Source organism: Pleurodeles waltl, chromosome 2_2 (genome assembly GCF_031143425.1).
Source record: "Pleurodeles waltl isolate 20211129_DDA chromosome 2_2, aPleWal1.hap1.20221129, whole genome shotgun sequence".
Taxonomy (NCBI): Eukaryota; Metazoa; Chordata; class Amphibia; order Caudata; family Salamandridae; genus Pleurodeles; species Pleurodeles waltl.
The window spans coordinates 213460353-213477771 of record NC_090439.1 but is presented as its reverse complement, the minus strand read 5'-3'; the positions used below and the strand labels follow the sequence as shown (position 1 = coordinate 213477771).

At 47.5% G+C, this 17419-nt stretch overlaps 1 protein-coding gene across 1 annotated transcript in view; it reads right to left on the bottom strand.

Moving 5' to 3' along the window:
- DNAH5 (dynein axonemal heavy chain 5) overlaps positions 1–17419 on the bottom strand; it is a 4110061-nt gene that overhangs the window by 775884 nt on the left and 3316758 nt on the right. The window lies entirely within an intron of this gene.

The window sequence follows — 17419 nt, the reverse complement described above, 5'->3', positions numbered from 1 at the left end:
GGTCCCGCTGGATACGTCGCTGTGCTTGTGCAGGTTCTTTGAAGCAGGAGACAGACTGGTAGGGGTGGGGCCAAGTCAGTTGTCGTCTTCCTTCTTCTCTGCTGGGGGTTTCAGCTATGCAGTCCTCCTTCTTGTCAGGTCACCACAAATCTGGTCAGTGACAGGGAATGTCAATGCCTCTGTGCAGTTTGCTCTTACAGATAGTCACCCTGCCAGCCCCATAGAAAGGAGGCAGCAGAAGTGAGAAAACAGCAATAGCACACTGTCACTGTTAGGCATGAAAGACAACGTATAACACTAGACAAGGATGGGGGCTGGAATTGCCTCCTGGAAACCAGGAGCCAACCCCAGCACAAAGGAGGACACTTAGACACTGGTGAAGACTGGTAGAACACTCACCAGACACAAATAACCAAGAAGAAACGGAAACAGAAGGGAACAAGCTAAGAGGCAGAGGCAAGAACTGGGAACAGGCTCAGGCTGAAGCAAAGGCAGGACTAGGAATTGAAAACAGGGTGCAAACGTCTGGCTGGAACAAACAGATATAGGACTGGGAAACTGAAAGCAGGCTCTGGCTGGAACAGGCAAGGACAGGGCTGGAATACAGGGTGTAGGAATAAGCAGAAAACAGGACTGGGAAACAGAGAGCAGGTTCAGACTGAAACAAGGCAGGAGCAGGAAAAAGAAACAGGGAGCAGGCTCTGGAAGAAACAAACCGGGACAAGGCTAAGAGTTAGGTAGCAGATTCTAGCTGGAACAATCAGGAGCAGGGCAGAGCACAGGAAACAGGATCTAAACTGGAAAACCATCCGATAAGGGGTCTGTAACACAAAGGAATCGAACTCCAATACACGACGGGAATCTTGAGGAAATGGCTGCTTATAAGCAGTTCCAAGCTGCAGAAAACCCCAGGTGGAATCACATGACTGGGCTGCACAGGAGAGGTCTCAGGTGTGTGTAGTTTCAGACACTCGCAAGTCCTGGTGCAGAGAATCAGGTGAAAAGGAGCGACTGGACTTCTCCCATAGAAAACAACGGGAAACAGAGTCCAGGCTTTCCTGACTACCAAGCTGTGCATTATGGGATTTGCAGTCCCAGGAAGCAACTATAATACGAAAAAAGTATACCATGGCGAAAAGAGAAACAAACGGGGATCAGCAAGGGACTCTAGATAAGTGTTCAAGGTGATTCCTAGGCTACCGAGAGTCCTCTTACAGCGCCCCCAGGAAATGGGATGACAGAGTCGTAACACCATGTTAATTTTGCCTACACTTTGACCTCTGCATCTGGGTGGCCCCGTCTTGCTGGTGGTGGGTGTTTGGAGTTAACTTGAACCCCAACCTGTGAACTTCCTAACTCCTGGAGACTGGAACTGTAAATATTGTATTTACCTGTAAAACGATCTAACTTTTCTTCACCCAAAGAACTGTTTCTGAAAACTCCAGTGTCATCTTTTAAAACAGATAATTGCCAATATTTCAAAAACTGTATAACTTATCGATTTCAAACAAAGTGCTATTGATATATGTGTGAAATACGAAACTATTGAAGTACGTACCTGCAACTTGAAGCTTGTGGTTCTAAAAATAAATTAAGAAAATATATTTTGCTATTATAAAAGCCATTGGTCTGGAGTTAAGTCATTGAGTGTGCGCGTATTCTAGTGTCTTTGTGTACAAAAAATGCTTTGCACTACCCTCTGATGAGCCTAACTGCTCAACCACACTACCGCAAAAGAGGGCATTAGAATTATCTACTTTAGCCTCTGGGGAACCCCTGGACTCTGTGCACACTACATCTCATTTTGAAACAGAGCCAGTTTCCTACAGATGTAGACTCTGGCCTTGATCATGGTCATCATGGGTGATGGTGGTTGTGAAAATGCCCAACAGGGGTAATGGCGTGGATGAGCCAAAGGCAAATACCTGAGTGGCAGTGGGTCATATTGTGGGCTGCCATGTGAGGGCCTTTTAGATTGATTGAGGCATTATGTTGATGGAAGTGCCTGTATCAATTAGCTCTGAGATTGGGTGCCCTTCTATCATGACTATGCACTTAGGGATGTGACATCCCCTTTGTTACTCAGGTTGCATGGTGTGAATAACACGTACTGCACCCTCAAAGTCCTCATCATCCATGTCGTCCTCAGCGTCTTGTTTGTCAGGTGTGTCCATAGCAAGCACAACTTTGGATTTGGCAGTTGACTTGCAGACTTTGGCAAAGTGATTTAGTTTATTACATGCCGAACATCGTTTTCCTTTGCCTGGGCAAACCCCTTGGTGTAGGTAGGAGCCACCACACCAGTGGCAGATTTTTGGGTGGTGCACGACTTGGGGCGAGGTTTCCGTTTCTCTGGTTGAGTGCTGGCGATTGCGTTAATAGGTTCCTTTTTGATGGGTCATTGAAGAATGTGAAGAATGTTAGAAATGGGGTCTTTGGTTGGCAGTCAGGTTACCCCCTGTCCAAGCAAGGACTCTCACTCTAGTCAGGTTAAGTCAGACACAATCCAAATTATCCTGTGCCCACCCTCTGGTAGCTTGGCACTGAGCAGTCAGGCTTAACTTACAAGGCAATGTGTAATGTATGTGTGCAATAAATCATATACTAACACAATATAGCACCACACAGTATTTAGAAAAATATATAATATTTATCTGGATGAATGCAGGTCAAAACGATTAAAATGTGATAAGTATATGTTGAGATATCACTGTAGAAGTGATATGAAGTGTCTTAAGTCTCTCAAAAACAATAAAAGTCCTTTGCAAGCACAAAGTACATGGTTTGCGTTCAAAATCTCTGCAAGGGACCACAGAGGAGGCGATGCGTGGAAAACAGGGAGGTGTGCGTCCGTTTCGCCCCTTCACCGACTGACTTGCGTACTTGTTTTTCACGCAGGGATAAGCTTTGTGTCGATTTCCGGCATGTGGAGTGGTTCCTCTTCAGGTTGCAGGGTTTTCTGGCGCCCCGGGCACGGTGCATGGAATCCTGGGCTTGTGGAGCAAGTGCTGCGTTGATCCAGTGGGCGTTGCGTGGAAATTTCTCCCGCTCAGCAGGCGCTGCGTCGATTTCTCTCTGGAAGTCGGGCTGCGTCATCCCGGGTCAGTTGTGTGTCGATCCGGTGGGCCGTGCGTCGAAGTTCCAGTCATAACACAAACGCTGCGTTGATCTTCACCTTGCAAAGTCAGGCTGTGTCGTTCCGGTTCGGCGTGCAGTGAATTTCTCACCGCAGTGCAGGCTGCCGCACAAGGAGTCCAGTTGCATGAGTGAAGTCTTTTTGGTCCTGAGACTTCAGGGAACAGGAGGCAAGCTCTATCCAAGCCCTTGGAAAGCACTTCTCAGCACAACCAGGGAGCAGCAAGGCAGCAGGGCAACAGCAAGGCAGCAGTCCTTGTCAGAAAAGCAGTCCCAGTGAGTCCTTTGGGCTCCTCTTGGCAGGTCTGGTTCAGGGATTCTTCACCAGCAGGTTTCTTGTCCAGAAGCGTCTGTGAGGTAGAGTGTCTACCCCAAGAAGTGAGTGTGAGGTAGAGTGTCTACCCCAAGAAGTGTCTAAAGTCTGTGGGATTGGGTGCTCTTTGTAAGGAAATGCCTCCTTGGCATGGTTACCCCCTAACTTTTTGCCTTTGATGATGCTAAGTTATGATTTGAAAGTGTGCTGGGACACTGCTAACCAGGCCCCAGCACCAGTGTTCTTTCCCTAAACTGTACTTTTGTCTCCACAATTGGCACAACCCTGGCACTCAGGTAAGTCCCTTGTAACTGGTACCCCTGGTACCAAGGGCCCTGATGCAATTGAAGGTCTCTAAGGGCTGCAACATGTCTTATGCCACCCAAGGGAACCCTCACTCAGCACATGCACACTGCCTCTCAGCTTGTGTGTGTCGGTGGGGAGAAAATAACTAAGTCGACATGGCACTCCCCTCAGAGTGCCATGCCAACCTCACACTGCCTGTGGCATAGGTTAGTCACCCCTCTAGCAGGCCTTACAGCCCTAAGGCAGGGTTCACTATACAGCAGGTGAGGGCATATGTGCATGAGCACTATACCTTTACAGTGTCTAAGCAAAACCTTAGACATTGTAAGTGCAGGGTAGCCATAAAAGTATATGGTCTGGGAGTTTGTCAAACACTAACTCCATAGCACCATAATGGCTACACTGAAAACTGGGAAGTTTGGTACCAAACTTTTCAGCACAATAAATGCACACTAATGCCAGTGTGGAATTTATTGTAACATACACCCAGAGGGCATCTTAGAGATGCCCCCTGAATACCTACTGACTTCTAGTGTAGGCTGACCAGTTTCTGCCAGCCTGCCACACACCAGACATATTACTGGCCACATGGGGAGAGTGCCTTTGTCACTCTGTGGCCAGGAACAAAGCCTGTACTGGGTGGAGGTGCTTCTCACCTCCCCCTGCAGGAACTGTATCACCTGGCGGTGAGCCTCAAAGGCTCACCACTTTTTTGTTACAGCGCCCCAGGGCATCCCAGCTAGTGGAGATGCCCGCCCCTCCGGCGACTGCCCCCACTTCTGGCAGCAACGCTGGAGGAGATAATGACAAAAACAAGGAGGAGTCACCCACCAGTCAAGACAGCCCCTAAGGTGTCCTGAGCTGAGGTGACCCCTGCCTTGAGAAATCCTTCATCTTGAGTTTGGAGGATTCCCCCAATAGGATTAGTGAAGTGGCACCCTCCCCACAGGGAGGAGGCACAAAGAGGGTGTAGCCACCCTTAAGGACAGAAGCCGTTGGCTACTGCCCTCACAGACCTAAAGACACCCCTAAATTCAGTATTTAGGGGCTCCCCAGATCCCAGGAAATCAGATTCCTGCAACCTGAAGAAACAAGAAGGACTGCTGACCTACAAGCCTGCAGAGAAGGAGGAAGACAACAACTGCTATGGCCCCAGCCCTACCGGCCTGTCTCCAACTTCGAAAACCTGCTCCAGCAACGCATCCGACAGGGACCAGCAACCTCTGAAGCCTCAGAAGACTGCCCTGGACTAAAGGACTAAGAAACTCCTGTGAACAGCGGCCCTGTTCAAAACCAGCTACTTTTTTGCAACAAAGAAGCAACTTCCAAAGCCTTAACGTTTCCCACCGGAAGCATGAGACTTCCCACTCTGCACCGACGCCCCGGCTCGAGATCCAGAGAACCAACACCTCAGGGAGGACTCCCCAGCGACTGCGAGCCCGTGAGTAACCAGGGACAATCCCCCCGAGACCCCACAGCGACGCCTGCAGAGAGAATCCAGAGGCTCCCCCTGACCGCGACTGCCTGTAACAAGGGACCCGACGCCTGGAACCAGCACTGCACCCGCAGCCCCCAGGACCTGAAGGAACCGAACTTCAACACAGGAGTGACCCCCAGGTGACCCTCTACCTTGACCAGGTGGTGGCTGTCCCGAGAAGCCCCCCCTGTGCCTGCCTGCACCGCTAGAGTGACCCCGGGTCCCTCCATTGTTTCCTATCTGAAACCCGACGCCTGCTTTGCACACTGCACCCGGCCGCCCCTCTGCCCCTGAGGGTGTGTTTTGTGTGCCTACTTGTGTCCCCCATCAGTGCTCTGCGGGTACTTACCTGCTGGCAGACTGGAACCGGAACACCACTGTTTTCCATAGGCGCCTATGTGTTTTGGTCACCTGTTTGACCTCTGCACCGGACCGGCCCCGAGCTGCTGGTGTGGTAACTTTGGGGTTGCCTTGAACCCCTAACGGTGGGCTGCCTATGACCCAGAACTGAGACTTGTTAGTATGTTACTTACCTCCTAATCTAACCTTTACTTACCTCCCCCAGGAACTGTTGATTTTTGCAGTGTCCACTTTGAAAATAGCTTATTGCCATTTTTACAAAGACTGTACATGATGTTGTTTTTATTCAAAGTTCCTAATGTATCTAAGTGAAGTACCTTACATTTAAACTATTAACTGTAAATTTTGAACCAGTGGTTCTTGAAATAAACTAAGAACATATATTTTTCAATATAAAAACCTATTGGCCTGGAGTAAGTCTTTGAGTGTGTGTTCCTCATTTATTGCCGGTGTGTGTACAACAAATGCTTAACACTACCCTCTGATAAGCCTACTGCTCGACCACACTACCACAAAATAGAGCATTAGAATTATCTACTTTTGCCACTATCCTACCTCTAAGGGGAACCCTTGGACTCTGTGCACACTATTTTTTACTTTGAAATAGTATATACAGAGCCATCTTCCTATACTCTGCTTATACCCATTTTGTCCTTTGAAGTAGGGTTACTTCAAAGGAAAGTCTCACTTTTTTGTGAAATCCTGCCTTGCCCAGGCAAGGCCTCAGACACACCAGGGGGTTGGAGACTGCACTGTGTGAGGGCAGGCACAGTCCTTTCAGGTGCGAGTGACCACTCCTCCCCTCCTTCCTAGAACAGATGGCTCATCAGAATATGCAGGCTACACCCCAGCCCCATTTGTGTCACTGTCTGGAGAGAGGAGCAAACAGCCCAACTGTCAAACTAACTCAGACAGGGAATCCACAAACAGGCAGAGTCACAAAAATGGTTCAGGCAAGAAAATGCTCACTTTCTAAAAGTGGCATTTTCAAACACACAATCTCAAAACCAACTTTACTAAAAGATGTATTTTCAAATTTTAAGTTAAGAGGTCCCAAACTCTACACGTCCATCTGCTCCCAAAGGGATGCTACGCTTTAATCATGTTTAAAGGTAGCCACCAGGTTAACCTATGAGAGAGATAGGCCTTGCAACAGTGAAAACCGAATTTGGCAGTATTTCACAGTCAGGACATATAAAACACATTGGTATATGTCCTACCTTAAACATACACTGCACCCTGTCCATGGGGCTACCAAGGGCCTACCTTAGGGGTGCCTTACATGTAGGAAAAGGGAAGGGTTAGGCCTCGCAAGTGGGGACGGTTAGGCCTGGCAAGTGGGGACAGTTAGGCCTGGTAAGTGGGGACATTTGCCAAGTCGAATTTGCAATTTAAAAACTGCACACACAGACACTGCAGTGGCAGGTCTGAAACATGATTACAGGGCTACTCATATGGGTGGCACAACCAGTCCTGCAGGCCCACTAGAAGCATTTAATTTACAGGCCCTGGGCAGCTCTAGTGCACTTTACTAGGGACTTACCAGTAAATCAAATATGCCAACCATGGATAAACCAATCAACAGTACAATTTACACAGAGAGCATATGCACTTTAGCAGTGGTTAGCAGTGGTAAAGTGTTCAGAGGTCTACAGCCAACAAAAACATGTCAGGAAAAATAGGAGGAAGGAGGCAAACAGTTTGGGGATGACCCTGTAAAAAGGGCCAGGTCCAACAAAGGACAGTTTCCATGTGTGCCATTTAGGCTTTGGAGATTTCCTTGGAGCGGCCTAATGTTAATATGTTGGCCATCGACATTCCAGGTATGTGGAGAATGTTTTTGCGCAGTTTGGTGGAGGAACAGCCTTGTATGAATTGTACCCTGATTTCATCTTCCACGTCTGGTAGAGTGCAGGTGCTAGCCAAGTCCTTGAGACGAGAGTAGAACGTGTCAACCGACTCCTCAGGTTTTTGTCTGGCTTGGCGCCATAAGAATCGCTTGTAGTCTGGGTTGGCGAGCAGTTCAAAATGGGTCATGAGGGCTTGCTTGAGTGTGGCATAGGGGTATAGTGTTCCTGTCTCCACAAGAGATTTTGCGATCTTGTTTATGGCAGCGCCACCTAGGTGTAGGAGCATTGGGCACTTCATATCATTTTCAATGGTGACGGCGGCAAAACATATTTCTAGATGGTCTAACCAGTCCTTCCATTTCGCTGTGAGGGAGGGTGGAGTTACGTCACAAATGAAGGGCTCAAGGGTGGGAATTGACGCCATCTTTACGTATCATTAGTGGTAGGTACGTTTTATGATTTCTCACATCAGAGGTGCGCAGTTCCTGCTTTTGATGGCTGATGTGTGTCTGGTTGCCAGAGAGCAAGATCCTACCATGATCAGGTTGTATGTTCTTATTAGTCCATTGGAGGATGCTGGCAGTGATTCAAGCCCCACATCCCCCATGCAAGTGCTTAGTCAGTACTGACGACATGAGGAAGCACTTACTGTCAGTCCCCAGTGTGCAGGATGACCTGGTGGCAGGCTGAAAGTCTCAGGCTGCCACGCTTTGCCTGTTGAACGCCCGCTTGCTCCTCAGCCGAGTGCAGAGGCCCACCAAGGTGCGGGGAGAGGCCAAGTCGCCGCTGTCCTGCTTGGCTTCAGCCCGTGCTTCAGAGGTGTCTGGGAAGCTGGAATCTCATTTACACCCGCAGCAAGGAGGCTCGAATGGGCAGCACAAGTGGTGAGGGGGTGTCAGGGATGCTAACAGTCACGCACGTGGGTGCCAGAGTATCGCAGTGAGTGTGCTCGTGAAAACTGCTTATTTGCACGTCGGCTGAACACGCCCTTCGTTTGTATGAGTGAGGGACAGCCATCGGAAGTTGCCTGGAATGCTGCCAATTGGTGCAGGTGGCCGGTGTACGAGAGGGCAGTCGCAGGCCCCCCTCACCGCCATGTGTGTCTGGAATTGCACGGGGTGCTTCTGTGAGTGACTGGGACTGCAGATGATGCGAGCAGCGCAATAAAAAAAAAAAAAAGTACTCGACACAGATGACAGTGTTCAACTAACTTTCTGGCGGGAAGCTTCACTTTATTTTTTTTATTACATCGGTCCTTATGTCACTAGTCTGGACAAACAGGTTAGGGGTTCAAACTCGAAGACCCCTAAGTCACACTAATGGAAGGAGACATGCCAGCTGTGGAGACACAACACTCCCGTAGGCAGGGGCCCTAAAGTCTAGAAAGTCAACTGTAGGAAAGTATCCTCTTTCTAGCTTGGTTACCCCCACTTTTGGCCTGTTTGTCAGTGTGTTTGACTGTGTCTACTGGGATCCTACTAACCAGGACCCCAGTAGTTATGCTCTCTCCCTTAAATTTGGTTGTTGGTCACTGTTAAAAAGTATTTGCACCCACAACTGGCATACTGATGCCCCCTTATAAGTCTCTAGTATTTGGTACATAGGTACAAAGGGCATTGGGGTTCCAGGGGATCCCTATGGGCTGCAGCATATATTTTGCCACCCATTGGAAGCCCATGCAAAGGACTTCTGCAGGACTGCCATTGCAGCCTGCGTGAAAAGGTGCAAGCACCCTTTCACTGCCATTTTCACTGCACCTTGTCACTTATAAGTCACCCCTATAGCAAGCCCAACAGCCCTGAGGGCAGGGTGCAAAGTACCTGTGTGTGAGGGCACCCCTGCACTAGCAGAGGTGCACCCACAAACTCCAGGCCCATTTTCCCCGGACTTCGTGAGTGCAGGGACGCCATTTTACACGTGTACTGGACATAGGTCACTACCTGTGTCCAGCTACATAATGGTAACTCAGAACATAGGCATGTTTAGTATCAAACATGTTGGAATCATACCCTAAGGCTTTTGCAAGCATTAGTTGTATGATTCTATGCACTCTGGGGGCTCCTTAGAGGACCCTCATTATTGACATTTCAGCCTTCTGAGGTTTTCCAGGCAGCCCAAGCTGCTGCCATCCCACAGATAGGTTTCTGCCCTCCTGGTGCTTGAAAAGCTCGAGCCCAGGAAGGCAGAACAAAGGATTTCCTGTGGGAGAGGAATGTTACACCCTCTCCCTTTGGAAATAGGTGTTACAGGCTTGGGAGGGGTAGCCTCCCAAAGCCACTGGAAATGCTTTGAAGGGCACATTCGGTGCCCTCCTTGCATAAACCATTCTACACCGGTTCAGGGAGAACCAGTCCCTGCCCTGATGCAAAACTGGACAAAGAAAAGGGGAGTGACCACTCCCCTGTCCATCACCATCCCAGGGGTGGTGCCCACAGCTCCTCCAGAGGGTCCCTGGGTTTTGCCATCTTGGATTCAAGGTCGGCAGGGAAATCTAGGAGCATCTGAGTGGCCAGTGCCAGCAGGTGAGGTCAGAGCCCTCCGCCGATAGGTGCTTACCTGGTTAGGTGACCAATCCCCCTTTAAGGGCTATTTAGGGTCTCCCCTTTGGGTGGTTTGTCAGATTCGGATTGCAAAACTCCAGCAGTAATCATCTGCATACTCCACTTCAACTTCTCACTGAAGAAACTGCATCTAGACCCTCTAGGAACTCTACAAGCTGCAACAAAGAAGCAAGATGCCGTCTGCAACATTGTATCTCCAGCTCCTGCCAACTGTTTCCCGGTCATACATCCTCTGAGGACTGCCCGACTTCAGCCTGCACCAGAAGAGCAAAGAAATCTCACGTGGGGTGAAGGAGTCACTCCCCTGCTTCTACAGACACCAACTGCAACGATGACTGGCTGCATGGAACCCCTCTCCTGCTGAGCTGCGTGGATCCTGCATCACGGGTGGTGGACTGAAGTGGTCCAGACAGTCCTCTCTTCCAAATGTCCAGCTTTGGGGGAGGTAAGAGCTTCCCTCCCCATGCAAGACAGTACCCATGTGCACCACATGTTTTGCAGCTGCCAAGACTTGTTGGCATCCTTCCTCAAAGTTCTTCATGCATCTTTTAGCTCTGGCCCCCAGCACTCTATCCTGCAACGCACACCTTACTGAGTGGTTCTCCAGCTGCATGGGAGCCTTTGTGGTAGTGCCGTATGGGCCTCTTTTGCACATTCCTTGTTCCCGTGCTGTGGGACTCCTGTGATCACTGCCTGGTCTTCTGTGGGCTCTCTGAGTTGCGGAGGGCCCTGACTCCCCCTCCTGGGTAGAGTCCACCAGGTCCCTCCTGGTCCTGGGCAGTGCCCATTTCCGCTAACTGTGAGCTTTGCGTGTGCCAAGGCTTGTTGGCGGAATCCAGCAAGGCAAACCAGACTGCAGTCATCCATCCTGTGTGGGATATCATCTGAACCAACCAGGAACCTGCATCCATCTTTTTGGGTGCATTACTGACTGTTGTTCTTCACCAGTGGTTCTTCTTTTGCACCTTGATTCGGGTTAGCAGGGGCTCCTGTCCTCCCTGGACTCGTCTGTGCTTCTTGGACTTAGTCCCATTCTTCCACAGGTCTTTAGGTCCAGGAATCTACCCTTTGTGTCTTGACGTCTCTTCTGGTTCTTGCATTATCTTCTTTCTCGTGTTCTTGTGTGTTATAGGAAAGTTACTGTAATTTACTCCAGCTTTCTTGGGCTCTGAGGTGGGTTCTATTACTTACCTTTGTGGTTTTCTAATACTCCCAGTACCACTCTACACACTACACTTGCCTAGGTAGGAGACCGACTTTCGCATTCCACTTTCTTAGGATATGGTTTGTGCTCCCCCTAGGCCCATTTCCAACTATTGTGAATTTCATTAATTGCACTGTTTTCTAACTGTTTGTATGCCTATTTCTGCATACTAGTGTGTATAATTTGTGGATTACTTACCTCCTAAGGGGGGTATAGTCTCTATGGTATTTTTGGTATTTGTGTCACTAAAATAAAGTGCCTTTATTTTTCTAACGCTGAGTATTTTCTTTCATGTGTGTGAGTACTGTGTGACTACAGTGGTATTGTATGAGCTTTGCATGTCTCCTGGCTGCTCATCCACAGCTACCTCTAGAAAGTCTGGCTTCTAGACACTACCAACATTTCACTATTAAGGGATAACTGTACCTGGTATAAGGTGTGTGTACCCAAGGTACCCACGACAAACCAGGCCAGCCTCCTACACCAATGTCTTGAGAGTTCGGCTGAACTCAGCAGCCAAAGCAGTGAAAGTGTGCCCTGTTCCCAGAACCAGATTGCTATGTGGGATTGTGTACTGCCAAGAGGGATCTATGCAAGAAGCAGGTGGGAGAGGAAGGTTGGGTCAACCCCTTTCTTAACATGCTCACAACAGAATGTAGCTTATAAACCAGCTGTTGCCCAGCTTCAGAACACTAGCCAAAAGTCACCCTGAAGGAACCCCACAGACATGTAGGTTTCATGTGGGTGTATTTTAAATTATGTGTTCTTGGCTGGTTCTACAAGACTCCTGAGTTCCTGATGTTTTTTGACTCAAAAAAATGTTTACCCTAGCATGGCTGCCATTGCCAAGCAGTCACATTATGCCAAGTTCTACTGCACTGTATGGGTAAGGGTAGTTATACAGCGCTTTTTATACTACTTTCGACGAGTAAAGCAATTGTTGTGCCTAGTCTCGTCTTATAACCAACCCATTTCAAACTGATCTAAAGCATCACTGTCAATACATCCCATCTAAGTTTTTCTTTGCATTTGGCACTTGTTGGTCTTTTAAGTGTAATATAAACCCAGGACATGAAATGCTAGAATGCAAAGAACAACAGTATTTGTTGACAAACTCCCACTCGTGATATCACTCCACTACACTCCCCAGCTCTCAGAGCCCAAGTTTAAAAGCTTAGTATGGTTGAAGACTTTGGCCATCTTAAATATGACCGAACACACTGCATTTTGGGACTGTTTTGAAAATGGTAAAAAGTAAGTACTGAAAAAGTAAGTGGATCAGGGCCTGGGAACATTTACTCCATTGTTCACAGAGCGACTAGAAGACCCTTGGTATGTCCCCTATCAACAGGCTGATGAACTTTGCAGAGCTAGACCCTCACAAAGCCTACCTCAGAACACTGCTGTACTGTGGATTGAATGGTGGACTAAGCCTACTGCACTTGGCATCTGTGACCAGTAAGAAGTGCCTGATGAGGTTGGATGCCTTTCCTCTTGAAGTCCAAAGACAGAAAGATCTCTAAGCATCATAAACCTGGCACCCTGGGTGGCTCTAAGAGCATAAAAAAGCTACCTCCGACATTCCTCTGAATAATCTTCATGGACCATTGCCAATTGGACAGGAGCTAGGTTTTGCTGTTGATCTCTGCCTAACACCCAAAGAGTCTCTAGGTACCACTGCCTGAGGTCCTGAGGGTTTAGAAGTGTAACCCTGTGGTATTTTGTGCAACAGAAGAAAGTTTGAAAACCTTTCCGCTAGAGCTATTGCAGTACTTGTAGGAAAAATTACCCAAATGGCAATTCCACAGCACCACACATATTTTTATCTTTGTCCCGGACAGATATCTCTGTACTGAAGAAAAAACAAATAAGTCGCATTCCGAGTTATAACTCAGAAGATTATTTGTGAAAAACCTCAAAAGCCCTAGAGGGCCAATATGATTCTGGAATCCCACCTTCAGTTCCACAACCCCGTCTACAATTTTAGCAGTGTCCCATATGCACAGCAGTTTTCATCCTAAAAACAGACAAAGTCCCATTATTTGATCTGAAAGTGACAAAATCCCTTTCCAAAGTGAGAGACTTTACATTTTTGACTTACAGAATTTCATTGTGACCGATCCACTTGGTGTATCTGACCATGGGTCCATTGTGGTTGGCCTGAAATTGCACCCTGGCCCACTGTGACAGTTGACATACATTGGGCACTTTATTTTTCTTGGAGCTTTTTCCTATAATTTTTAAAAATACATATCTCTGTTTCATTTTATCAGATTACAGTCATTTTGGTCTCATTTTGTTCATATTTATTTCTAATTTAAAATTGGTTGTGGAGTTTTATTGTGTGTGACATTTCCTACTACTAATGCATTGCTGAAATACTTTACACATTGCCTTTGATTTAAGCCTGAATGGTTTGTCTCATGTTACCAGGGATTGCATAACAGTTTATATAATTTCATTTGTGTGACATCTAACAGCCTTATCTTTTGAGGTGGGCTCTTCTACACCCCAAATAGTAAGCCACTAGTAAGCCACTTTCCTACAGCAGAGCAGCATACAATAAAAGTATAGATTTTCTAGAAATGTAACTGTAGTTCTGAAAAGGTAGTAGGTAGGGAAGGGCCTGGTCATGCAAAGCTATTGGAAACTTCAAAATGCTCGAACTTCGCGGAATTCACATGTAGTTTCCTACACTAAAAATAAAAACATATTTACGTAAATTCTTTACATGATGTTTAGGTGGAAATTATTATTTTAACATTTTATGTGCGTGTGGGTGGAGTGGCTTAATTTTTTCAACCTGGTGGAAAACAAGGGGAAAATAACAGGAAATTGATACTTTACCTAAAATACAAAATTGGCAAATAAATCACTGAGGAAAACTCCTATGGCATAATCAGGACCAGCTTTAGTGCTGGTGGTGCCTAGTGCGACAGCCTTTTTTAGGCACCCCCTCCATGACTCCTTCTCAACAAATTTCCTCATTCCCACCCTCCAGCAGTGCCCTTCATCGCTCCCTAGCCCCTCTCTGACAAAAAAAAAACACATTTTTTATAGCGCTAACTTATAGTTCACTCACATTCAATTCTGTGAGCTTCATAGTATCCATTCTTTGCAGCAGACATATTAACCCTCTATGCCACTAGACAAAATTTCCATCTCTCACCAGCAGGGACATTCATCACTAGAATTATCTTGACATTTTTATTCTTGGTTGAAAACTGGTTAAAACACAAGAAAGTAAGTTCACTTGCTTTTAAACCCATAAGTTATTTTTAAATACAGCACCCCCCAACAAAGTCAGCGCCAGGTGCGGCTGCACTGGTTGCACCACCCCAAACCTGGCCCTGGTCACAGAATAGCAGACTTGCACCTAGAAAATTGTGAAAATGATAGCTTTCCCAACTTAACCCATGTCACTTCTGTGAACGCACATAAAGTCAGAAATCTAAAACTGCAATAAACATATTTCTACTCTTTTAGATTTATATTTTTTAACTTTATTTGTGAATCTGGCCCATTGTTTGTGAACTGTTGTAGGAGGCTGGCCTGGTTTGTAGTGGGTACCTAAGGTACTTACACCTTATACCAGGTCCAGTTATCCCTTATTAGTGACATGTACAAAGGTTTCAAGCAGCTTAGACCGAACTAGGAGACATGCAAAGCTCCTGCAATAGCACTATAGTTACACAGTACTTATACACAATAAAATACAATACTCAGTGTTAACCAAAATAAAATAAAGGTACTTTATTTTAGTGACACAAGGCCAAAAATATCTTAGATACAATACTCCTTCAGGAGGTAAGTATTATACACAATATATAAACTTCTAACCAAAATCAGATAAGTACACAGTCAGAAAATAGTGCAAACAGTAGAAAATACAACATATTGCAATGGGCCTAGTGGCAACACAAACCAAATACTAAAATAGTGGAATACGAATAATAAATTCCACCCTAGGCATTTGTAGTGTGTAGAGGGGTGCTGGGAGTGTAAGAAAACACCAAAGGTAAGTAAAATACCCCACCCTAGAGCCCAGGAAAACAGGAGTAAAGTACAGCAAGTTTCCTCAGGACACACTACAAGTCGTGATAAAGGATTTTGCACGGACCAAGCAAAATTGCAAGAAACCAACGATGGATTCCTGGACCTGAAGACCTGTGCATAGAGGAGACCAAGTCCAGAAGTCACATAAGAGTCCAGGAATAACAGGAGCCCCTGCCAACCTGGAAGAAGGTGCAAAAGTGGAATCTCCGGTTGGAAGAAAATTACAGAAATGCACCAAAGAAGATAGACGTTGAGTCGCTAGATGCAAGCAGTTTTTGGCACTGGATTCCTCCAACAAGCCTTGGTTCGAGCAAATTTGAATCAAAATGGTGCTGCCCAGGCCCAGGAGGGACCTGGGGGTCTCAACTCAGACTAAGGAGACAGAGGGGGCTCTCAGCACTTTAGAAAGCCCTCAGAAGACCGGGCAGCACCCATGTGAGTCCCAGGACACGGGGACAAAGAAGATGCAAAATGCAGTTGCTGTAGCACTACACTGGAGGGTCACAAACCACCAGAGAACAACTCAGGGAGTTGAGCGTCGCAGGATTGAGTGCTGGGGACGTGGGTTACACTGTGCATGAAGGAAGAAGTGCACAGAAGCCCAAGGAGCTGCAGAAGACGCGATACAGGGGTACTGTTGCAGCACGGGGAGGCAAGCTCTTACCGTCACCAAATTTGGACAGCTGGACCTTTGGACAGTCTCGGTCACTTCAGTCCACCACCTGTGTTCCAAGGATCACGCTCATTGCTAGGAGAGGAGTCCCAGAGTACCGGTTGTCATCCCAGAAGGGTGGCTGCTGAAGCAGGGAAGTGAATCCGTCACTCGACAGGAGATTCCTTTGGTTCTTCTGGTGGAGGATGAAGACAGGCAGTCCTCATGGCGTGCTCACCTTGGAAACTGTTGCAAACGCTGGCTGGAGCTGAAGTTGCAGGGGACAGTATCTTTCCTGGATACTTTGTTGCAGTTACAGCGGTTCCTAGAGCAGTCTGTGGTTGATCTGACGGTCAGAAGCTGAAGCAGAGGATTCCTGGAGGAGTCTTGCAAGCTGAATCTGAGGAAACACCCAGATTATAAACCCTAAATTGCCCTGAGAGGGAGATTAGCTACCTACCCAGGTATGCACCTATCAGGAGGGGTCTCTGACGTCACCTGCTGGCACTGGCCACTCAGAGGTCTCCAGTGTCCCTGCACCTTGTAATCCAAGATGGCAAACGCCAGGGGCACACTGGAGAAGCTCTGGGCACCACCCCTAGGGTGGTGATGGATAGGGGAGTGGTCACTCCCCTTTCCCTTGTCCAGTTAAGCGCCAGAGCAGGGACTGGGGGTCCCTGAACTGGTGAATACTGGCTTACGCAAGGAGGGCACCATCTGTGCCCTTAAAGCATTTCCAGAGACCCTGGGAGGCTACCCCTCCCAAGCCTGTAACACCTATTTCCAAAGGGAGATAGTGTAACCCCCTTATCCCAAAGGAAATGCATTATTCTGCCTTCCTGGGATTGAGCTGCTCATTCCCCAGGGGGGCAGAAACCTGTCTGTGAGGTGGCAGCAGCTGGGGCTCTCTTTGGAAACCTCAGAGAGCTGGTTTGGCAGTACTAGGGGTCCATGGTGGAGCCCCCCAGGGTGCATGGGATTGACCCCCAATACCAGATTTGGAATGGGGGGAGAATTCCATGATCTTAGACACCTCACATGGCCATATGCGGAATTACCATTGTGAAGCTACATATATGTATTGACATATATGTAGTGCACACATGTAATGGTATCCCCGCACTTACAAAGTCCCTGAACAACGTGGAGGCACCTTTGCTAGTGCAAGGGTGCCCTCACACACAGTAACTTTGCACCTAGCCTTCAGTAAATGAAGGTTAGACATATAGGTGACTTATAAGTTACTGAAGTGCAGTGAAAACGACTGAAATAGTGTGGGCACTCTTTCACTCAGGCTGCAGTGGCGGTCCTGTGAAAGGGTTTGCCTGAGCTCCTTATGGGTGGCAAAATAAATGCTGCAGCCCATAATGATCTCCTGGAACCCCAATGCCCTGGGTACCTAGGTACTATATACTAGGGACTTATAAGTGGGGGTCCAGTGTGCCAATTAGAATTGGAATATGGAGTCTCTAAACTATAGTGACAAATTTGGTAAGTTGAGAGAG